This window comes from Bubalus kerabau, chromosome 12 (assembly GCF_029407905.1).
Source record: "Bubalus kerabau isolate K-KA32 ecotype Philippines breed swamp buffalo chromosome 12, PCC_UOA_SB_1v2, whole genome shotgun sequence".
Lineage (NCBI taxonomy): Eukaryota > Metazoa > Chordata > Mammalia > Artiodactyla > Bovidae > Bubalus > Bubalus kerabau.
This window is the reverse complement of record NC_073635.1, coordinates 58,962,790-58,982,514: the sequence shown is the minus strand read 5'-3', so window position 1 is coordinate 58,982,514 and position 19,725 is coordinate 58,962,790. Positions and strand designations below refer to the sequence as shown.

Genomic DNA, 19,725 nt, shown 5'->3' with positions numbered 1-19,725 from the left:
ACTGGATTTTGACAGCACAGCTTGGTTAAGCTGTAATTTTAATTTTGCGGTGCTCCCTACTGGTGGCCTTTCGAATCTTCCTTGTTCCAATGCTAGCTGTTTTTAATAAACTCACCTTGGTCTGCTGCTCATTTTAATCAGCACATATGGAAAACTCCAGGATTTTTATTATTTTTTTTAATCTAGTCATGTTGAAGATAATACAAGTAACTTGTGCTAAAACCATCACTTGGAGGTGTTGGAAACCCTTGGGGGAAATGTCTGTGAGGTGATGCTGCAGCTGAAATAAAAATAAATAGGAGCAGTATCCTGTAGCTTCAAACTTCTGAACAAGATTAAGTAAAAATTATCTTGCTAGAAGGGAAAATGTAAATCAATATATCAGTGACAATAAAACTGCCTGGGCAAAAGTGACTTGAACAGTGAAAATACTAGCGACCCCTCATGATACCTTCAGAGACGGGTAGAGGCAGGACGGATTCTCAGCCTGGCAACACCCTCCAGGACCACGGCTCTCTGCATATTTCTTCTTTGTGCCTTCACTGTCTTGGCCACATCCTCTTCTAAAATTTTAAGATGGTGATAGCGCTTCCAAATATCACCAGCTCCAAGCATCAGAAAACTCCTAAGACAGCAACCAAGAGAGGGGGAAAAAGAAACCCTACAGATCCCAGCTTTCTATCCTGGACGAAAACTTCAGAAACCTAGATTATGCCCCGCCCTCCCTTATATCCTACTGGTCAGAAATTAGTAAGACGCACACAGTAAACCAATCACTGGTAAAAGGGAATGAGATTACCATAATTGATTACATAATTGTAATCAGGAGTCACTGACTGATGCTAATTTCTCACGGAACATGATCCCCACAAAACAAATCAGAGCTCCTGTTGGCAAAGCAGAGAAAGGGGAAAAGGCTGTTGTTAACACTGTTTGCCAGACTTAGCAAATGTAATTAATTTAAATCTAACGTGTTTAGCTATTAAATATGCAAGTACTCTGTGGAACTGGCTACTAATTCCAGTCAGGAAGGGGATCCTCTCCCTGTCCCAAATTGGACTGAATCATAACATAGAGGAATGGAACATAGGCATTAGCATTTTTATTAATCATATTTATTTTTAAATTGGTGGAAAGTTGCTTTTACAATGGTGTGTTTGCTTCTGCCATACAACAACATGAATTAGTCATAATTTTATATTTTTATATATATCCCTTCCCTCCATCTTCCCTCCCCTCCCTCATCCTACCCCCCAGATCCTGACAGAATGCCAGGCTGGGCTTCCTGTGTTATTTTTTTAGCATTTACTTCCCAGATGACACTGTGGGGCATCCAGGTCTAGAACTCTGCTCCACAGTAAAGGTGCTTTGAGTTATTTTGGATTTGAAAATCCCAGTAAATGTGATAAGAACAGGCATTTTTATGTGGCCTTCAGATATAACTGCTTCTAGCCTTAAGATACCAGAGACTTAAAAGTTTCTCCTCCTTCATTCTTTCCCCTTTTCTTCATGTCTCATCAGCATCCTACTGCACCACTAACCTCCACGATAATTCCCTCTGCTCCCCTGATCCTTCCACTCTTTGCACTATCTGACCATCACTTTGAACTCCAAGGACTAGTTTCCCGACAATTTCCTTTACATCTTGATAGGAAGCAAAGTCATTATCCAAACCAGTACCCTTACTGCCCTATGCACAGTGTTCAAAAAATCCATCACAAATTGCCGATAGGAATGGATTGGCTTCTCCTTTGAGCTATTTCCATAATAATTAATATTGGGACAACAAATAGAATGGATTTGAAATGATCTTTTTATGAGGTTTTTTAATGACCTCTTTATGAGAATTTTTGAAATGTCCACATTGTTTATGTAAGCATTTTATTTAAAGTAAGGCTTCAAATATTTATTTGATTCCAAAATGTGCATGTCCTACGGTTTTAAAAAATACTCCGAAGACATTAAAAACAAATATTTCTCATCCTTTGAATAATAACTATCTAAGCCAGGGAGACAGCCTCCCATCCTTACCATGATCAGGTCTATTGGGAGCTGGGTTTAAATCTCAGCTGTTTACCATCTGCTTTACCAAGGGCAAGTTAATTAACCTCTTGAACAATTTTTTTGAAAGGTGTGAAATGGGTACATCACCTCTTTCTCAACATTGTTATGAATATTAAATAAGAATTTATATAGTATTATAAATATTATTACTTAATTATTTTCATATTTAGAGACAAAGAGGTGGTAGTTTATATAAAACTATAAATATGCTATTCTTTGATACAGAAACATCTGTTTTAAGAAAAATAATAATACAAGCATGTCTCTTCAAATATGTTAAGTATAAGATCATTAATTTTAATTTAGCAAACAATAAAATGACTTTAAAGTTTTATATCATCTTGTGTGATATTTGCTATCAAAAACTTGAATTTATAAAGAGACAATTATCAAGATTATTTCCTTTCAGGAATCAAGTTCTTGAGGTATTTGAATCATGTGTACATTGGTGTCTAGTTTTCATTTATTAATCTAAATAATGAAATCAACACAGGAAATAACTCAAGTATGGATAATCAATATAATCCCATGTAATTATATTTACTAAACAAAAACATGGTTTACAATTTAATCCCACTCCCATCTTTATTAAAGTAAGAGTATATCCATATTTATGACAATTAATTTGAACTTATGCAAGTTACTAATTAATTGTGGTTAGTTAATATGAGATAACAGTTCTTTAATAAATAAATTCAAGATAAAATGTAGAATAAAGAAACACAGAGTCAGAAAGTGTGATAAATTTTGGAATAGATTCTGTCACCACTCACTAGTTACCCTAATTTCAGTTTATCCAATTTTGTCCTAAGAATAATTTTTTTCTCTTCTCTTCAGTAAAACTGGACAATGCAGTTTTCTGTGTCCAACTCTTTGTCACCCTGTGGACTATAGCCTACCAGGCTCCTCTCTCCATGGGATTCTCCAGGCAAGAATACTGGAGTGGGTTGCCATTTCCTTCTCCAGGGGATCTTCCCAACCCAGGGACTGAACCCAAGGCTCCCGTATTGCAGGCAGACACTTGAACCTCTGAGCCACCAGGGAAGCCCTATATTTTTTAACATACACATTCTTAAATATTACTATTATAATAATTTTTCTCCTTCTCTTAGACAAAAGTATAATTTTTATGGTTTTATTTCTGTAACCTTTTGCAACCTCATACATTTTTATTACAATATAAGCATATATAGAAGCTGTAATTTGGAATTGAAGAGAATGCCAGTCTAGCTCTGTGTGAAGGAGGGAGGCAGATGAGGCTTGGATTAAAAGGACTGATGGATGTGGTTCTAGGGAGATGGGATTTTCAGCCCCACTCTGCCCTCTGTTTCCTCACAGCAACAGCAGCATAGGAATCTCTCAGCTTTGGGCTCACAGTAAGTGTGTGATATATTTTCCATTTTTGCTTTGAAAAGAGGAGGAGAAGGTGCAAGTTGTCCTCCTCTGACTCTAAGAAATTCTATTCTTAAGAGTCTCCCGGTGGCAGGAGCACTTGGGCATCCTCTCTGTCTGTGATGGTTAAAACCACTCTTCTTTTGACTTGGGGATGGAGTAAAGTGTCCTAGTCTTCTGGTTATGGTTCTGGGAAGACCTCAGAATCCTTTGACTGAAAAACTAGTCAAGTATCTACATGCTCAGCCTTTCCAAATTGATGGAGAGAAATCTTTCCAAACTTTGAGACAGAAGCCATGGCTTCAGTTCAGTTCACTTCAGTTGCTCAGTCATGTCCAACTCTTTGCGACCCCATGAATCGCAGCACACCAGGCCTCCCTGTCCATCACCAACTCCCGGAGTTCACTCAGACTCACGTCCATCCAGTCAGTGATGCCATCCAGCCATCTCATCCTCTGTCATCCCCTTCTCCTCCTGCCCCCAATCCCTCCCAGCATCAGAGTCTTTTCCAATGAGTCAAATCTTCACATGAGGTGGCCAAAGTACTGGAGTTTCAGCTTTAGCATCATTCCTTCCAAAGAAATCCCAGGGCTGATCTCCTTCAGAATGGACTGATTGGATCTCCTTGCAGTCCAAGGGACTCTCAAGAGTCTTCTCCAACACCACAGTTCAAAAGCATCAATTCTTCAGCCCTCAGCCTTCTTCACAGTCCAACTCTCACATCCATACATGACCACAGGAAAAACCATAGCCTTGACTAGATGGACTTTTGTTGGCAAAGTAATGTCTCTGCTTTTCAATATGCTATCTAGGTTGGTGATAACTTTTCTTCCAAGGAGTAAGTGTCTTTTAATTTCATGGCTGCAGCCATGGCTTACCATCTGCCAATATTTTCTATCAGATCTAATCCTTCCATCTTAAGTGCTATAACACAGAAGTTTGAAAACACCATATATTGCCATGTCTAAAACTCATTGACACACATTCATTTATTTATCCCCAATTTCTGGGTTACTACAGGTCATTATAAATATATCCCTTGAATTAGGAGTTGATAAATGGAATCTGGCTTCCAAAAAGTATCATGGTTGCTTATAACATGATACACTGCAGCTTATTTTCTGAAAAGCCCTGGCTATACTTAAAAGTTAAGTCAATGGTGTCTCATAGGAAGTTTTGGGCAAAGAGGTTATATTCTACCCAGGATTTAATCTAATGTAAGCGGTTTTCAGTAAAATAGTATAAACTTGACTCGCCATCATGGCCCATTTAAACCATTAAATCCACAGAGAATTTTGGTTCCTTCTTATCAGATGTGAAAATCTCTAATAAGCCACTTCCTATGAAACTGCTGTCAAACCAAAGAGCAGCCTTGAAGAACTAAGAGACTCTTTCTACTGACTCTCCTAACAATGGCATATTTCAACCCTTCATAGGTCCCCTCTGTCTACCTACTACCCCTGTTCTGTTTGTTCTGGATATTGTCCACCCCATGAACTTCAATGGATACCTAATACCATGTGGATAATTTACAATAAGTCTTAGAAGAGGGGTTTTGGTAGAGGGGGTACAGATCAAAATTACTAAAGCAAGATATTAGTGTTACTTCAAAATCATGGAAATCACTATTGTTGCAGCCTCCCACTTGATTTTTCCCCTAAACTTTTAAATCAAATCTTCTATTTTATGCCCAGTTCTATGACACTATTTGAAAGAAAGTGTTAGTCGCTCAATTTGTCAGACTGTTTGTGACCCCATTGATTGTAGCCTGCCAGGCTCCTCTGTCCATGGAATTCTCCAAGCAAGAATACTGGACTGGATTGCCATGCCCTCCTCCAGGGGATCTTCCCAACTGAGGGATTGAATCCAGGTCTCCATCATTGCAGGTGAATTCTTTACCATCTGAGCCACCAGGGAAGCCCTAGTTTCACTGTAGACTGTTGTATTTACTGCAGTATATTTATGCAAGGTTTTTACTTGAGAGCCTGGCAAGTCTTTCTTCTTAGACCTAAATGACTGGAGGAGACTCATTTCTGCTTTTCAGAGATGTTAGAATTAATCATCTAGCATTTTGTCTCATTTACATTCAAAACTTACACATGCTGTGAGGGAGAAGCTGGCCCCACATGTCAAGGCTCCTCATTCCAGTCCTGTGCAAATGCTAAAATCTCTGGTGGATTCTTGTGTCCTGGAGCAAGTTAAAGTCCAAGGTCTAAGCCTCTAGCTGTAAGGGATCTTGTGTAGACAAGTAGTGAGTGGCTATAGATCCTCACTGGAAATTTGACCATCCGTCTCTGATTTTCAATTCACGCCTTTTATTTTCAGATCCTTGTCTTTGGCAATTTTTGTCCTTGTGCTTGGTCGATGGTTTCTTAAATCCCTTGAGATGTGGAATATTACACGATATTTCAGAGAAGCTTTTCAACTCAGCTTCTAACCTCCTCTGCAGCCACTTAAGAAAATACCTTGTAGGGGAAACCACCATGTGTTTGAAGACTGTCAAATCTTCACTCCTGTCCTGAACAACCAATGCATGATTTTCTGGGAACTCTTTCTGCCAGGAGGGAGTTCTGCCTCTGCCAAACTTCAGTTCCAGCCTACAAACAAAATCAGAAATCTGGGGAAAAGTGTCTGCAATCCTCAGCCCACTTGTGAGAAGCATTCTTTCTCTGTAATTTTAGTCAAGCTAATCCTCTCTGCATGCATAGGTACCTGATGACTTTCATTAAGTTATTTAGTGTTTTATCTAGCTTTTTCACCTGTCTTTAGCACAAATGTCATAACCTACTACTTCTACTCAGGGCTTCCCTGGTGGCTCAGAGGTTAAAGCATCTGCCTGCAAAGCAGGAGACCCGGGTTTGATTCCTGGGTTGGGAAGATCCCCTGGAGAAGGAAATGGCAACCCACTCCAGTATTCTTGCCTGGAGAATCCCATGGAGAGAGGAGCCTGGTAGGCTACAGTCCACGGGGTCGCAAAGAGTTGGACACGACTGAGGGACTTCACTTTCACTCAGGAGCAAAAATCTTACCAATAAGTTAAACACAACAACCCAGTGGAATTTCATGGTCTGTACAGTATTTGACATCACCTAGGAATCTGCTTTATTCCAATGATGCCTCTATTTCTTCAAATTCCTTCCCCCCTTTTTTTTTATCCTTATGACTAATTGTCTACTTCTACTTATTGAAGTCTAGCAGTCTGTGTCACTCCAGAATATGGCTGCAGGAGTTCAGAACATGCTTCCCCAGAATGTGTCACTTTGGTATATTGATTATTTTGAGCTGTAGAGACATAGGGATGGGGCTTCTCAGATGGCACTAGTGGTAAAGAACTCAACTGCCAATGCAAGAGATACAAGAGACACAGGTTTGATCCCTAGGTTGGGAATATCCCCTGGAGGAGGGCAAGGCAACACACTCCAATATTCGTGCCTGAAGAATCCCATGAACAGAGGAACCTGGCAGGCTACACAGAGTCAGATACAAGTGAAGCAATTTACCACACTTGCAGACACGTGGACACCTGGATACAGCATATGCAGGGAGAGGCTTTCTCTGAACTGCCCTTATCTGTCTGCCTAGAGACAGATCTTCCAAAAAGAACTCAAGTGCCATAAATCCTCTTCTGGGGAATTTCATCAACCAGGGAAGACTGACTCATCTCATGAGAAAGGAGACCAAAAGTGGACATCACACCCAGTTAGATTTTGTCATAAATTATACTAACTCCCATCTATTCTTCCAAGGGCCTATTTAGCTTTCTTAAGAAAAAAATATTCTCCTCTAAGAGGCCTACATCCTTCCTTCTCTGCCCTCTTAACATGGTATTTAAATCTAAATTCTAAGTCACCTTATTTTCCCATTTGTAACTCCCATGTACACACGATGTATACATGCTAATAAACCTCTCTTGGATTTTCCCTTATTAATCTGTCTTTTATTACAGGGTCTTAGCTAAGAATTCAGAAGGGTAGAAGGGAACTTATTTTTCCTCATCTACAGTATTCAGTAGAAGTATCTATTCCTCACCCCCCTCTATTTCTTTCTTTACATTCTTTATCATTAGAGATCTAGTTTCTTGCCATGACTTCAGTGTCCTTTTTGATGTTTATGACACTAAATCTACATTTTCTTGAATAACTCAATTCTAAACTCAACCCGTATTTCATCTTAAATTTAATCCATTCCCTGAATCCTCTGCTTCAGTGAAAACAATCCCCAGAATAGTTCCTTGTCATACCCCTACTTATTTCTAGCTTTCAGTTTTTCAAGGTCCCACTCAAAGCTATTAACTTTTTGATTCACTTTATGAATAGTTATTAATGAAAAATCTAAATGTGTTAAATAGTACCTTTTCCCCAAATGATCAAAAATAGAACTGGAAAGGAGTATATTCCCTTTATAACAGGTATAGATTATAGCAGCTATTTCTTTTTCATTTTAGAGTCTATATCTCTATATGACCCAGACCACAGGATCCCTAGGAAATTTCTTCTTTTTCAAATTGTATATAATGCTTGCTCCTCTCACACATGATTTATCAAGAAATTCAAACCACCTACACTTTTCTAAATATATATTACTGTATACATGCTGGAGAACATAAATGTTCAGCAGAAAGGGGAAGGTGTTAATAATTTTGCAACAAATCTAGTGAATTACAGAGTAGGGAAGATTACATAATAATAAAACACTGAAACTGTAGTGATGGTCTTATTATGCAAAAACTTCTAGAGGTCTCTATTCTCGAAAAGTACAGGCATTTTTTAACAACACCAAAGACTCAAGCCTAGGGGTAGCTGTTCATTTGATTTGGGGCAGCAAATGACACATAAGTCATTAATACTATACTCATTAACCAACTATATTCTACAAGATGCCTTAGTCTTTTACAATGACAAAACTGAAAAATTACATGAATATGTGACCAGAATAATCTCATATTCATCTTTGAAAGCTTTATAGAAGTACCATTTCTCATACTATCTCCAGGGATGTAACATTTAAATTTGATTTACTATTTGTGTAGGAAGTTGGAGCTCTGGAACTTTCCATTTGGAACATTCAATTAACATAGTCCTCATGCCATAGGGTGGAAGCTCACATGGCATTTGGTCACTTGAAATTCAAAGGAATACCAAGAGCTGAGAAGTAATCACAGTGTTTTTTAAAATTCTATTGCTCCCAACATGAAGTGAAGTCTGTTAGAATAACTTTTATTTTCTGGTGCCCATAAACTCTCACTCAAATTGGCAGTTCAAAGTGGCAATTTAGGGTTCATAAGAGCTATTGTTAGCTCAGAGTCATTACTGAATAGTCTTTGAAAACTTTGGTTACGTTTTTTCTCCATTGTTCAGTTATACACTGAAGAATGTACAACTGAAATATTAAATGGCAAATTAAATATTGCCATTATGATTCCTTAGGTAAAAGAAGGTTTGAAAATGTGTCATGATAAAAAGTCAGTCACTTGAGTCATTCAGCCTGGATCTGAATTCAAATCAGAATTAATCACTCTTTTGCAATATCATACACCAAATAAAGAACCCTCTTTAAGCTTTAGTTACTTTGTTGATATAATGAATATGTGAATACCACCTGACCAACACAATTTTTTCAATTAATTGGAAGGATCTATTTAAATACTTAACACATGGGACTGAGTAAATAATCCATGTTATCAACAATAATAATAGTCACTAAAAATAATGTAAAAGTGTGATAGTCACACTGAGTATTAGTTAAAAGTCTCCCCTTCTGGATTCTATTAACATTAGCCACTTCCACCAAAGGGCTAATCCTTATTATTTGCTAAACTTTTTGTCTTCACATCTTCTATTATAAATAATCAAACAGTTTAATTTTCTACTTTTGGAAATAGTTTTTATGGAGGAGGACAATTGAGCTGCAATTCTTTTAACCATATGTTTCTCTATTGTGAATGAAAGAATATATTTAGTGTTCAGTTCTGGGTCAAGGATCTAGCTACTTCATTCTCATCTAAATTTAGCTTTTTCAATCCAAGTGTCTCAGACCCCCACATCCAAAGTGTAATTTTGTCTTTCATTATGGGCATTGTTAACAGGCATTGTTAATGATTTCATTTGTTACCAACCAACACTATATTTATCTTGGGTTTTGCTCTACCTCTAAATTGTAGTGGGCTAATTTTAGGACTGTTCTGAAGGGTAGAAATGTGTTATTTCTAAATTTACTCTTCCAGAGAATTTTCATGAATAATAGAACTTAGTAGTCCTTCTCCATTATCTGGTTATAGCCTCTATGACAATTCAGTATTCTTAGGAAAGTCTTTATATTTTAAACTCTGTGACATAAAGTTTTCAAAAAGTGATATAAATACACACCAGTCCAAGTTACTAACTGAAATCTACCTGAAATGACCTGGATAGTCTAATTTTGTCAAATTCTTAGTTTTTTAAAGACAGTATTATCTATACAATTTTATCTTTTCTGGAGACTACTCTTATATTTAATTCATACAGAGACATTTCTACTCTAAATATACTTTCAAATGATCTTATGAATGCCACAGAGATACAGGGACAGTCAAAGTCATGTATCTTTCTGTCCCAAGGAACAACTCTCCTCATTTCATTTTCTGTTCTCCCATTCCCTTGGTCAAGATCTCATACTTCTGAACCTATGATCACAGAATTTTCAGCTGTTAATATATCTGACAGAAAAGCTGAAATGTGGAAGAATTAGCAAATTCCAATGCAAGTCAGAGACCACTCAGAATATAAACATGAATCAGTAGAAAAATCCTAAGAGCCTTCATTTCAGTCAGTTCAGTTCAGTGGCTCAGTCGTGTTCGGCTCTTTGCAACCCTATGAATCGCAGCACACCAGGCCTCCCTATCTATCACCATCTCCCGGAGTTCACTCAGACTCACGTCCATTGAGTCAGTGATGCCATCCAGCCATCTCATGCTCTGTCGTCCCCTTCTCCTCCTGCCCCCAATCCCTCCCAGCATCAGAGCCTTAATTTAGGCAATGATTCATTATTTTTGTTGTTGTTTAGTGGCTAAGTCATGTCCAACTCTTTTGCAACTGCATCTACTATAGCCCACCAACCTCCTCTGTCCATGAGATTTCTCAGGCAAAAATCCTTGAGTGGGTTGCCATTCCCTACTCCAGGGAATCTTCCTGACTCAGGGATTGAACTGGCATTCCTGCATTGGTAGGATGATTCTTTATCGCTGAGACACCAGGGAAGCCCATTATGCATTACTGAGTTCTAAGAAAAGAAAAGAAAAGAAAGAAAGACAGTGAAGTCGCTCAGTCATGTCTGACTCTTTGCGACCCCATGGACTGTAGCCTACCAGGCTCCTCTGTCCATGGGATTTTCCAGGCAAGAATACTGGAGTGGGTTGCCATTTCCTTCTCTAGTATCTAAGAAAATAATACTTAAAATAATACTCCCAACAATTGTCCAAAAATACTGCTGTGCCAAACATGCACAGTTGTTTTATATGGGGCAGCACCAACACTGCAAACTGATGGATGAAAGAACAGACTACCTTACATCATACACAGACACACACGCACACACAAATATAGACACAAACGCATACGTCCCACAGCACCAATTATTTACAATTAAAAAGCAAAACTTTAAACTTTTGGCACATGATATAGAATAATGTACTTATATTGAAGTAGCTTAGAATTTCTTAAAAGAGACACAAAATAGACAAACATAAGGACTATTATGTATGCTGCTGCTGCTGCTGCTAAGTCACTTCAGTCACGTCCGACTCTGTGCGACCCCACAGACGGCAGCCCACCAGGCTCCCCTGTCCCTGGGATTCTCCAGGCAAGAATACTGGAGTGGGTTGCCATTTATGTATACAACTGCATTAAAACTGATCTTCCCTAGTGGCTCAGACGGTAAAGCATCTGCCTATAATACAGGTAGACCCAGGTTCAATCCCTTGGTCAGGAAGATCCCCTGGAAAAGGAAACGGCAATCTACTCCAGTATTCTTGCCTGTAAAAATCCCTGGATGGAGGAGCGAGCCTGGCAGGCTACAGTCCATGGGGTCACAAAGAGTCAGACATGACTGAGAGGCTTCACTTTCACTTTATATTAAAAGTGAATATTTTTATACATCAAAAATCAGCCTACAGTATCAATAGAAGATACTTTTGATATAAAGAACTTCTAAAGATAAGCTAAAATGTATAAACTTTCCTACATATTTAAAAGTAAATACCCAGGATGCAATTGACAATGAATACTAGAAAGAAATGAATTATTAAAGAAATACATATTGTGAAAACTTACTAGAAATGCAAATTAAAACCACAACATACTTTTTTTTTTTTTTTTTTTGCTGTGCCACACAGCTTGTGGGATGTTAGTTCCTGAATCAGGGATTGAACCCAGGCCTTGGGCAGTGAGAGCTGGGAGTCCTAACCACTGGATCCTTGGGGAATTTCCACAACATACTTTTAACTTCATCTTCTGCAAATAGTCATGAAGCCTAAGTTTTAAATTTTAGCTCCTTTGTTCTGAAATCTAATATATGTTCACCTTACCATCTACAAAAACCATTATGGATGAAGTATTAGTTTTTTATTTGGTGTAAACACACTGGTAACCTTCACTCTTGAAGAATAAGTCTAAATTAATTTGATTGTCAGCAGAAAAAATACTTGGTAGCATTGCAGGTTTATGAAATTTTTCAAGATTGCTATCTCATCCATAAATGCACTCTGTCTTTGTGAATCATCAACATACACTTGAAAATACTGTGTATTTTGTAGTGGTTGTGCCTACTGTACTATAAAAATTAATTATTTAGATCAAATTAGTAGAAGCTTCTTTGGTGGCTCAGATGGTGAAGAATCTGCCTGCAATGCAGATGGCTTGGTTTTGAACTCTGAATCAGGAAGATCCCCTGGAGAAGGGAATGGCAACCCACTCCAGTATTTTTGTCTGGAGAGTTCCAAGGACAGTGGAGCCTGGCAGGCTACAGTCCATGGGGTTGTAAAGAGTTAGACACAGCTGAGTGACTAACACACCGAACAACATTCAAATATATGCTCTTGTTGTTTTGTTTATTTGGCATGCAAAATTTAAATATATACTATTATGTTTATATTTTAAAAATGGGATCCAGCCATGTTTTGCAGTTTATTATGAATGTTTTAATTTACATGGCTGTTCCATTTAAGTAGCTCAGATAGCCTATACATGAGAAAAAACAAATATGTGGAAGCACTTTTGGTCTCTGGACTCACTCACATTCTATTAGTTTACATGCTAGGGGAAGGGCTCAGCTGAGTTATTTATTCTTGCTTGATTTGTTCCATGACTTACTAAGTTAATGATGTTAAAGTTTCCAGCTATGATTGTGATTTTTATCTGTTTTATCAATTTTAAGTGCTTTTTTAAAAACATGTTTTTATTTATTTATTTAATTTGTCTGCACAAGGTCTAGGTTGCAGTATGAGGGATCTTTTTTAGTTGCAGCATTCAATCTCTCAGTTGTGGTATGTGGGATCTAGTTCCTTGACCAGGAATTGAACTGGTGCCCACTGTACTGGGTGCGTGGAGTCTTAGCCATTTGACTACTAGGGAAGTCACTATTTCTCAATTTATATTTGTCAGTTTTTGTCTTACAATTTTTACAGCTCTGGTATTATGTACATACATTTTAGAACTGTTGGATTTTCTGGGTACACTGAGTTGTTTTCCTTAGAAGATGTCCTCTTTTGTCTCTTGATACTATTGTTTGTAGCCAAACCACGTTTCTTCTGTTGACTTTGCATGATATATGTTCTCCCTGTATTTTTACCTTTCTCCTATATTTTTGCCTCTGAGACAGAAGAAAACTGGATCTTGCTCTTTTATCCCAGTTTGACAACTTTTACCTTTTTGTGGAGGGCTTAGTACATTTATATTTAATGTGCTCAGTTGGTCATTCATGTCCAAATCTGCGGCCCCATGAACCATAGCCCAACAGGCTCCTCTGCCCACAGAATTTTCCGGGCAAGAATACTGGAGTGGTTTGCCATTTCCTGCTCCAGGGGATCTCCCGGACCCAGGGATCTAACCCACATTTCTTTTGTCTCCTGCATTGGCAGGAGGATTCTTTACCACTGTGCCACCTGGAAAGCTCTTATAATTTAATATAATTTCCATAAAATGGCTTTCTTTCTTTAGCTCTATTTCTTTTAAAATCCATCTTTCTTCTTTCTAATTATTTTCTTTGAATTACTGAACTATCTTTAGCATTTTATTTAGATTTTTCTATTTTTCTCTTTCAGCCTTTGTCCAGAGACATTCTAACCTTGAACCGTAAAACTATGCAAATCTCCATTCAGATTGTGCCCAGCTGCCACTGGTCATCTACCTGATCAGCAAATTTCAGCTGCTTCAGCAGCCCACAATACCAGTCTTTTCAGATTACACTTAACCTTCCTCATGCAAAAGGCTGGGATGTTTGTGTGGCTTACGCTCTTTTTTTCTTTTCTCAAGGACCCAAGATTTTTGCTGTTCTTTACACAATGCTTGAAAACAATTGAACCATATATTTTGTCCAGTTTCACAGAGGTGAAAGGCAGCCGGGTGAGTTAAATACCAGTTGTTATGCTCTGGCTAGAAGGAAAAAGATTCAGGAAATTTTTAAACAGATACTAATTAACAGCAGAAGAGGTTCTGACCTTAACATAACACTCAAAACTTCATTATACTCATTCCTGGGGCCTGCTATTCTTCTTTACAACATCTTTTTTTTTTTCTTATAACACAGATACTCCTATTCAATGGAGTATGCTACACTGTAACAAAGAAATGGCCAAATAACTTGTGTTACAATCGGAATTTTCTGTAGACTTCATTTTTATTTCCAGGTCACAGTCAAGGGTGACAGTCATTAAGTAACCCAGTAAAGGGATCAGACCAGGATGTCCAGATATAGGAAATGTTATTACTAAAATCACAGGAGGTCTACAAAACACTTTTTCTACAGGATAGGAGGTGCAAATGCAGAATTTTTTATCTCATTTTATGTTTAGTATATTTTGGTTTAACATATTATCAATATTATTATATTAGGATTAATTTTTCCATTATACTATTTGTTTTTTATTTGTTGTATCTGTCTTTTGTTCCTTTTATCCTTCTGTCCAGCTTGCTATTAGATCAATTATATTTCATATTATACTTTATCTTTATACTTTATACATGTTTTTGTTTTATTAATAGTTTAGTGTTTTGTCAGTGAATTAAAACATGCATGCTGTACTCCTACAATCAACAATGAATATTCTCCCACTTCAAATATGATGGAGGCTATAAACCCCTCATCTTCATTACAATTTGGCCTCTACTTCTTCTGTGACCATATTTTTACCATTGATATCAAGGGATCTATTTTCATTTCAGCATCCTTAACATTATCCCTGAGCTACAGAGAATTAGCAGTATATATTGCATTCTCCTCACCAATTAATTAGTTGAAAAATTGGTGAGAAGTTCTTTTAATAATAATTTAGGAGATGGCTAATTAGGTCCTATATAATATATGCATTCTAATATTCTCATCTCTCTCAGCTACCATGTGTTGTATGTCAGGGAGAAGATGACATTTCAAGCTTATTAACTATAGGCGATCATTGACTCTAAGTTCAATTTGTCTTTATCAGATTATTAAAACTCTTCTCTCTGGACTTCAAAGTACTAAAATTCTAATCCCTAGTAACCACTTCCATATTAATACAGTAATCCTATTGAGCCTTGTATAGTTTCTCCTTTATATAATATATATATATATATATATTACATAGACTTTGAGAGATTGCCATTCTTTGCATGTATACTTATCACCTCCATGAGCTTTCTTTATAATTCCCAATGGACTGTGTTGGATGTCATGGGCTCAGTATTCGTGTCTCCCCAAAATTTACATATTAAAATACTAACTATAAATGCAGTGGGTACTAGGAAGTGGAATCTTTGGGTGATGCTTAAGGCATGAGGGCAGAGCCCTCATAAATCTCATGAACAGGATTCATGCCTCTATATAATAGAAGAAACCCCAGAGAGTCCTCTTGCTTCTTCTATGTGAAGACACAGTGAAACAAAGGAAGAGGCCCCAAGAAGAGGCCCCTCAGCAGACCCAACCAGGCTGGCACTCTGATCTCAGACTTCCAGCCTCTAGAATTCTGAGAAATAAATTTCTCTTGCTTATAAGACACACAGCCTATGGGTCTTTGTTACAGTCCCCTAATGGACTAACATGGGCTTCCCAGGTGGCACCATGGTAAAGAATCTGCCTGCCAATGCGGGAGATGCTGATTCAATCCCTGAGTCAGGAAGATCCCCTGGAGTAGGAAATGACAACCCATGCCAGTATTTTTGCCTGGAAAACTCCATGGACAAAGGAGCTGATGGGCTACAATCCATGGGGTAGCAAAGAGTCAGACATGACTGAGTGCACACACACATCCAATGGACTAAGATATCAGAGATCCAACTTAATTCATGGACACAGAGGAAATGTGTTGGTTCGATGTATCCTGAAGAGAATCAGCATCACCAATGCGCTGGGTTTAATACTTACAAGACTCCAGGCAGACAAATATAGTTTCCCTCAGATCAATTTGAGGGAGCTTCCTCCTTTAGCTGGGGCTTCCCAGGTGGCACTAGTGGTAAAGAACTCTCCTGCCAATGCAGGAGACATAAGAGATTGAGTTCCATCCCTGGGTCAAGAAGATCCCCTGGAGTAGCAAAGGCAACCAAGAGAAACCCCATGGACAGAGGAGCCTAGTGGGCTACAGTCCATAGGGTCACAAAGAGTTGGATACCACTGAAGCAACTTAGCACACATGAATCTCCTTTAGCTGTAGAATTTCAGGTAGATCTGTGCTCACAATTTCTCTGTTTATCAGTGTGTACTCCAGTCTCTTGATCCCATACATGAGTGTCCCACTTCTAGTTTGTGCTGAATCTGTGGAACCCTCAGAATAATTCCACACATTCATTTTCTAGTTGCAAGAGAAGGAAAAAGACCATGAAGAATCATCTGCCTAATGTCTTCATGTTCAGACACAGAAATGGAGCCTACTACATATTCTTTTCATGAGAACCCAGTCACATATAACACTTAGAGGAAAAGGAATCCAGTTGGACAACTATACATGAAATTACCACTCTTACTCTGGAAGACAGGAATAAGTATCACTCTGCAACACATGGGCATGGTAGATTTATAGAAATTATGGACACAATACATTTCAAAATTAGGAAGAGTCAAGGATGCCTTCCACGTGTTCCAAAGAAGCATGGCTTGGCAAAAACTTTAATTTGGAGCTTCCAGCCTCCAGAACGGCAAAAAAAATTTCTTCCTGTTGTTTTGAGTCACCCAGTTTATGGCACTGTTATGATAGCTCTAGAAAACTAATATAGAAGGTATATAGAAAAAATAAAAAGAAACGTGTAACTGAATTAAGAATAAAACACTACTTTCTCCAATATACAAAGAGCTTTTCCACATCAAAAAGAAAGTAGCTGTTCAAAAGTGGTACATAAATAATGATCCAAAGAGGAAATACAAATATCTCTCAATTATGTAAATTAATATGATCTGTTTCACTCACAGTAGGAAAAGCACAAAAAAGAATTTACTACCATTCTGTTTCTTACTTTCTAAATTATTACTCGACATATTATAATCCAAATTGAGTACTTGCCAATGTATCATTATGGGTTTGTTTATAAAAGCAAAATATTAGAAATTATCTTAATGTCTATCAATAAAAAAGTTTAGAGTCACTATAAATCCATAAAATGGCATAGTATAGGGCTGTAAAACAAAATAAGAAATCTCCATAAGTGTTCAATGGAAAATGATCTCTTAGAGGTATACTTAAGTGAAATAAGCAAGACAAGAATACTAGGTATGACTTGCTATCATTTGTATTAAAATGAGAAGAGATTAATTTGCATATTTCTGAATATGCATAATTTTATTATATAAACATAACATTTCTCCAGAAGATAAGATCATTAATAATATTGTTAGCTTATAATGAGGAAACCTAGATAGTTGAGAAACCAGAATTGAAAAAGAATTGCTTTGTAATTAGTACATTTTGAATTTTGAATAGTAATAGCAAATTATCCACTCGAACTTCAGAGAAAATTAAGATTTGATAAATTCAACATAAATTTTTTAAGCATGACATCATGTAGAGTTTAATCAATTTTATTAATATAACAAATACTTACAATTAACATAACTAATACTTAACATATCCCTTTGCTCTGTGCCAGTTACTGTTCTATGCATTTTTGCTTCACATGTGTCTGGTGGTTGGCAGTCTACCAGGGTCACTCAGTATAGAGGTGGGCATTTATCCAAAGTAATTGATGCTGAGAAATTGAAAATAAGAAACATTTACAATTAGATGTTAATAAGTACCAGGTTTACTGTTTTACCCTTAAAGAATTACAACAGTGTTTAAAGTCAATTTTTTATATAAAGAGCTCACAATCTAATTTGTTATTGAAGAGAACATTTATAACCTTAATTAGTAAAGATTGCTCTATTCTGACTCCTTTATTTGGCCTACCTTGTGAAATTGTGGCTTTTGGTTCATCAACTGAGAGTAACTTATTAACATTCTAATTTTGAAGGTTTTATGAGTTTTGTGGATTATATGCAATGATATGTATGACAACTGAAGATAATTCTTTTTAAAATTAATTAATTAATTAAATTTTGGCTGTGTCCCCGGCTTAGTTGTGGCATGGGGGCTTAGCTGCCCCATAGCATGTGAAATCTTTAGCTCCCCAACCAGGGATCAAACTCAAATCCCCTGCTTTGGAAGGCAGATTCTTAACCACTGGACCGCCAAGCAGTTTCCAATCTGAGAATTCTTGATGAGATTCTTGTGCATGTGTATATTTTGTGAAGCATTGATAGCTATATTCTCAACTGTTGTTTGAGGATAGTCATATATATAATGGAGAAGGCAATGGCACCCCACTCCAGTGTTCTTTTGCCTGGAAAATCCCATGGATGGAGGAGCCTGGCAGGCTTCAGTCCATGGGGTCACTAAGAGTCGGACACAACTGAGCGACTTCCCTTTCACTTTTCACTTTCATGCATTGGAGAAGGAAATGGCAACCCACTCCAGTGTTCTTGCCTGGAGAATCCCAGGGATGGGGGAGCCTGGTGGTCTGCCGTGTATGGGGTCGCACCAAGTCGGACACAACTGAAGTGACTTAGCAGCAGCAGCAGCATATATATAAAGCCTTAGAAGTTAGAGACAGTGTTTCTCCTGGGATGTTTCCAAACCAGGATTATAAAGATAACATATCCCTTCAGACCAAAGACTGGAGAGAGTTACAGTTACCCCTTTTTAAGATGGGGGTTTCCTATGTACAGGGTTCCTCACCTGTGACACAAACCCACTGTGCATGCAGCAGCCACCTGGGTTCCCCTCAGCATATCCTGTCATGGGAATTGGGGGACAAGAAAAAACAGAGGAAAACATGAAATTCATACTGTCTTTCATGTTGTTGCCTTTGAGCCAAGAGTCACCAGTATTCTACTCACATCTGTGACACTGTGGCAAGATAAATTGTGAGTTTGCATTAAGGTAAAAATCTCATACCCTCTACAATTCTTGCTAGCTGCTCAACGAACTGCCTTTTTTTTTTTTTTTTTGACAAGAGTACATCTAGATACAAAATATGGACTCCTATTATGATGATTGATTAAACTTTTTATTTCTTTTGCTAATAAAGAATCTAGGCAAATATTAAAACTTTGTGTAAAGTCATAAAAATGCTGGATATGCACACATATAAATGCAAATACTTCAAAAAATTCATATAAATAACATCTTTAAAAGAAATGATTGATGACCAGTGTGTGTGCAAAGCCATATACATGTATACACATACACCACACATACACACACACACACACACATATGTGGAAAATAAGCAATTTGAGAGAATATGTATTTTTTAAATCTTTGTAGGTTTTAAGAAAAAGTCTTGTTTCATAATGGAATTTAGTTTTATGTTAAGGAAATGACAAATGTTTCACTGCCAAGATTTCAATGTAAAGAACTAACCTAAGAATGCAATTAAAAAAAAAAGAAAACACGATAAGTGGAGTGTTAGCACAAGTATATCTGCAATAATACAAAACTATATGACATCTCTTTATATCTCATAAATAAAATGCCACACATATTTTAATATGATTCTGTCAACTGTCAACTAA

At 37.4% G+C, this 19,725-nt stretch overlaps 1 long non-coding RNA gene across 1 annotated transcript in view; it reads right to left on the bottom strand.

Annotated features, from left to right (window-relative positions):
• The window catches only part of LOC129624607 (uncharacterized), a 63,792-nt gene extending 63,051 nt beyond the window's left edge, over window positions 1–741 (bottom strand). Inside the window, exon 1 of the long non-coding RNA XR_008701060.1 lies at window positions 452–741. This is a non-coding gene — a long non-coding RNA (uncharacterized LOC129624607). The remainder of the gene's footprint in view (window positions 1–451) is intronic.
• Window positions 742–19,725: the final 18,984 nt, after the last annotated feature.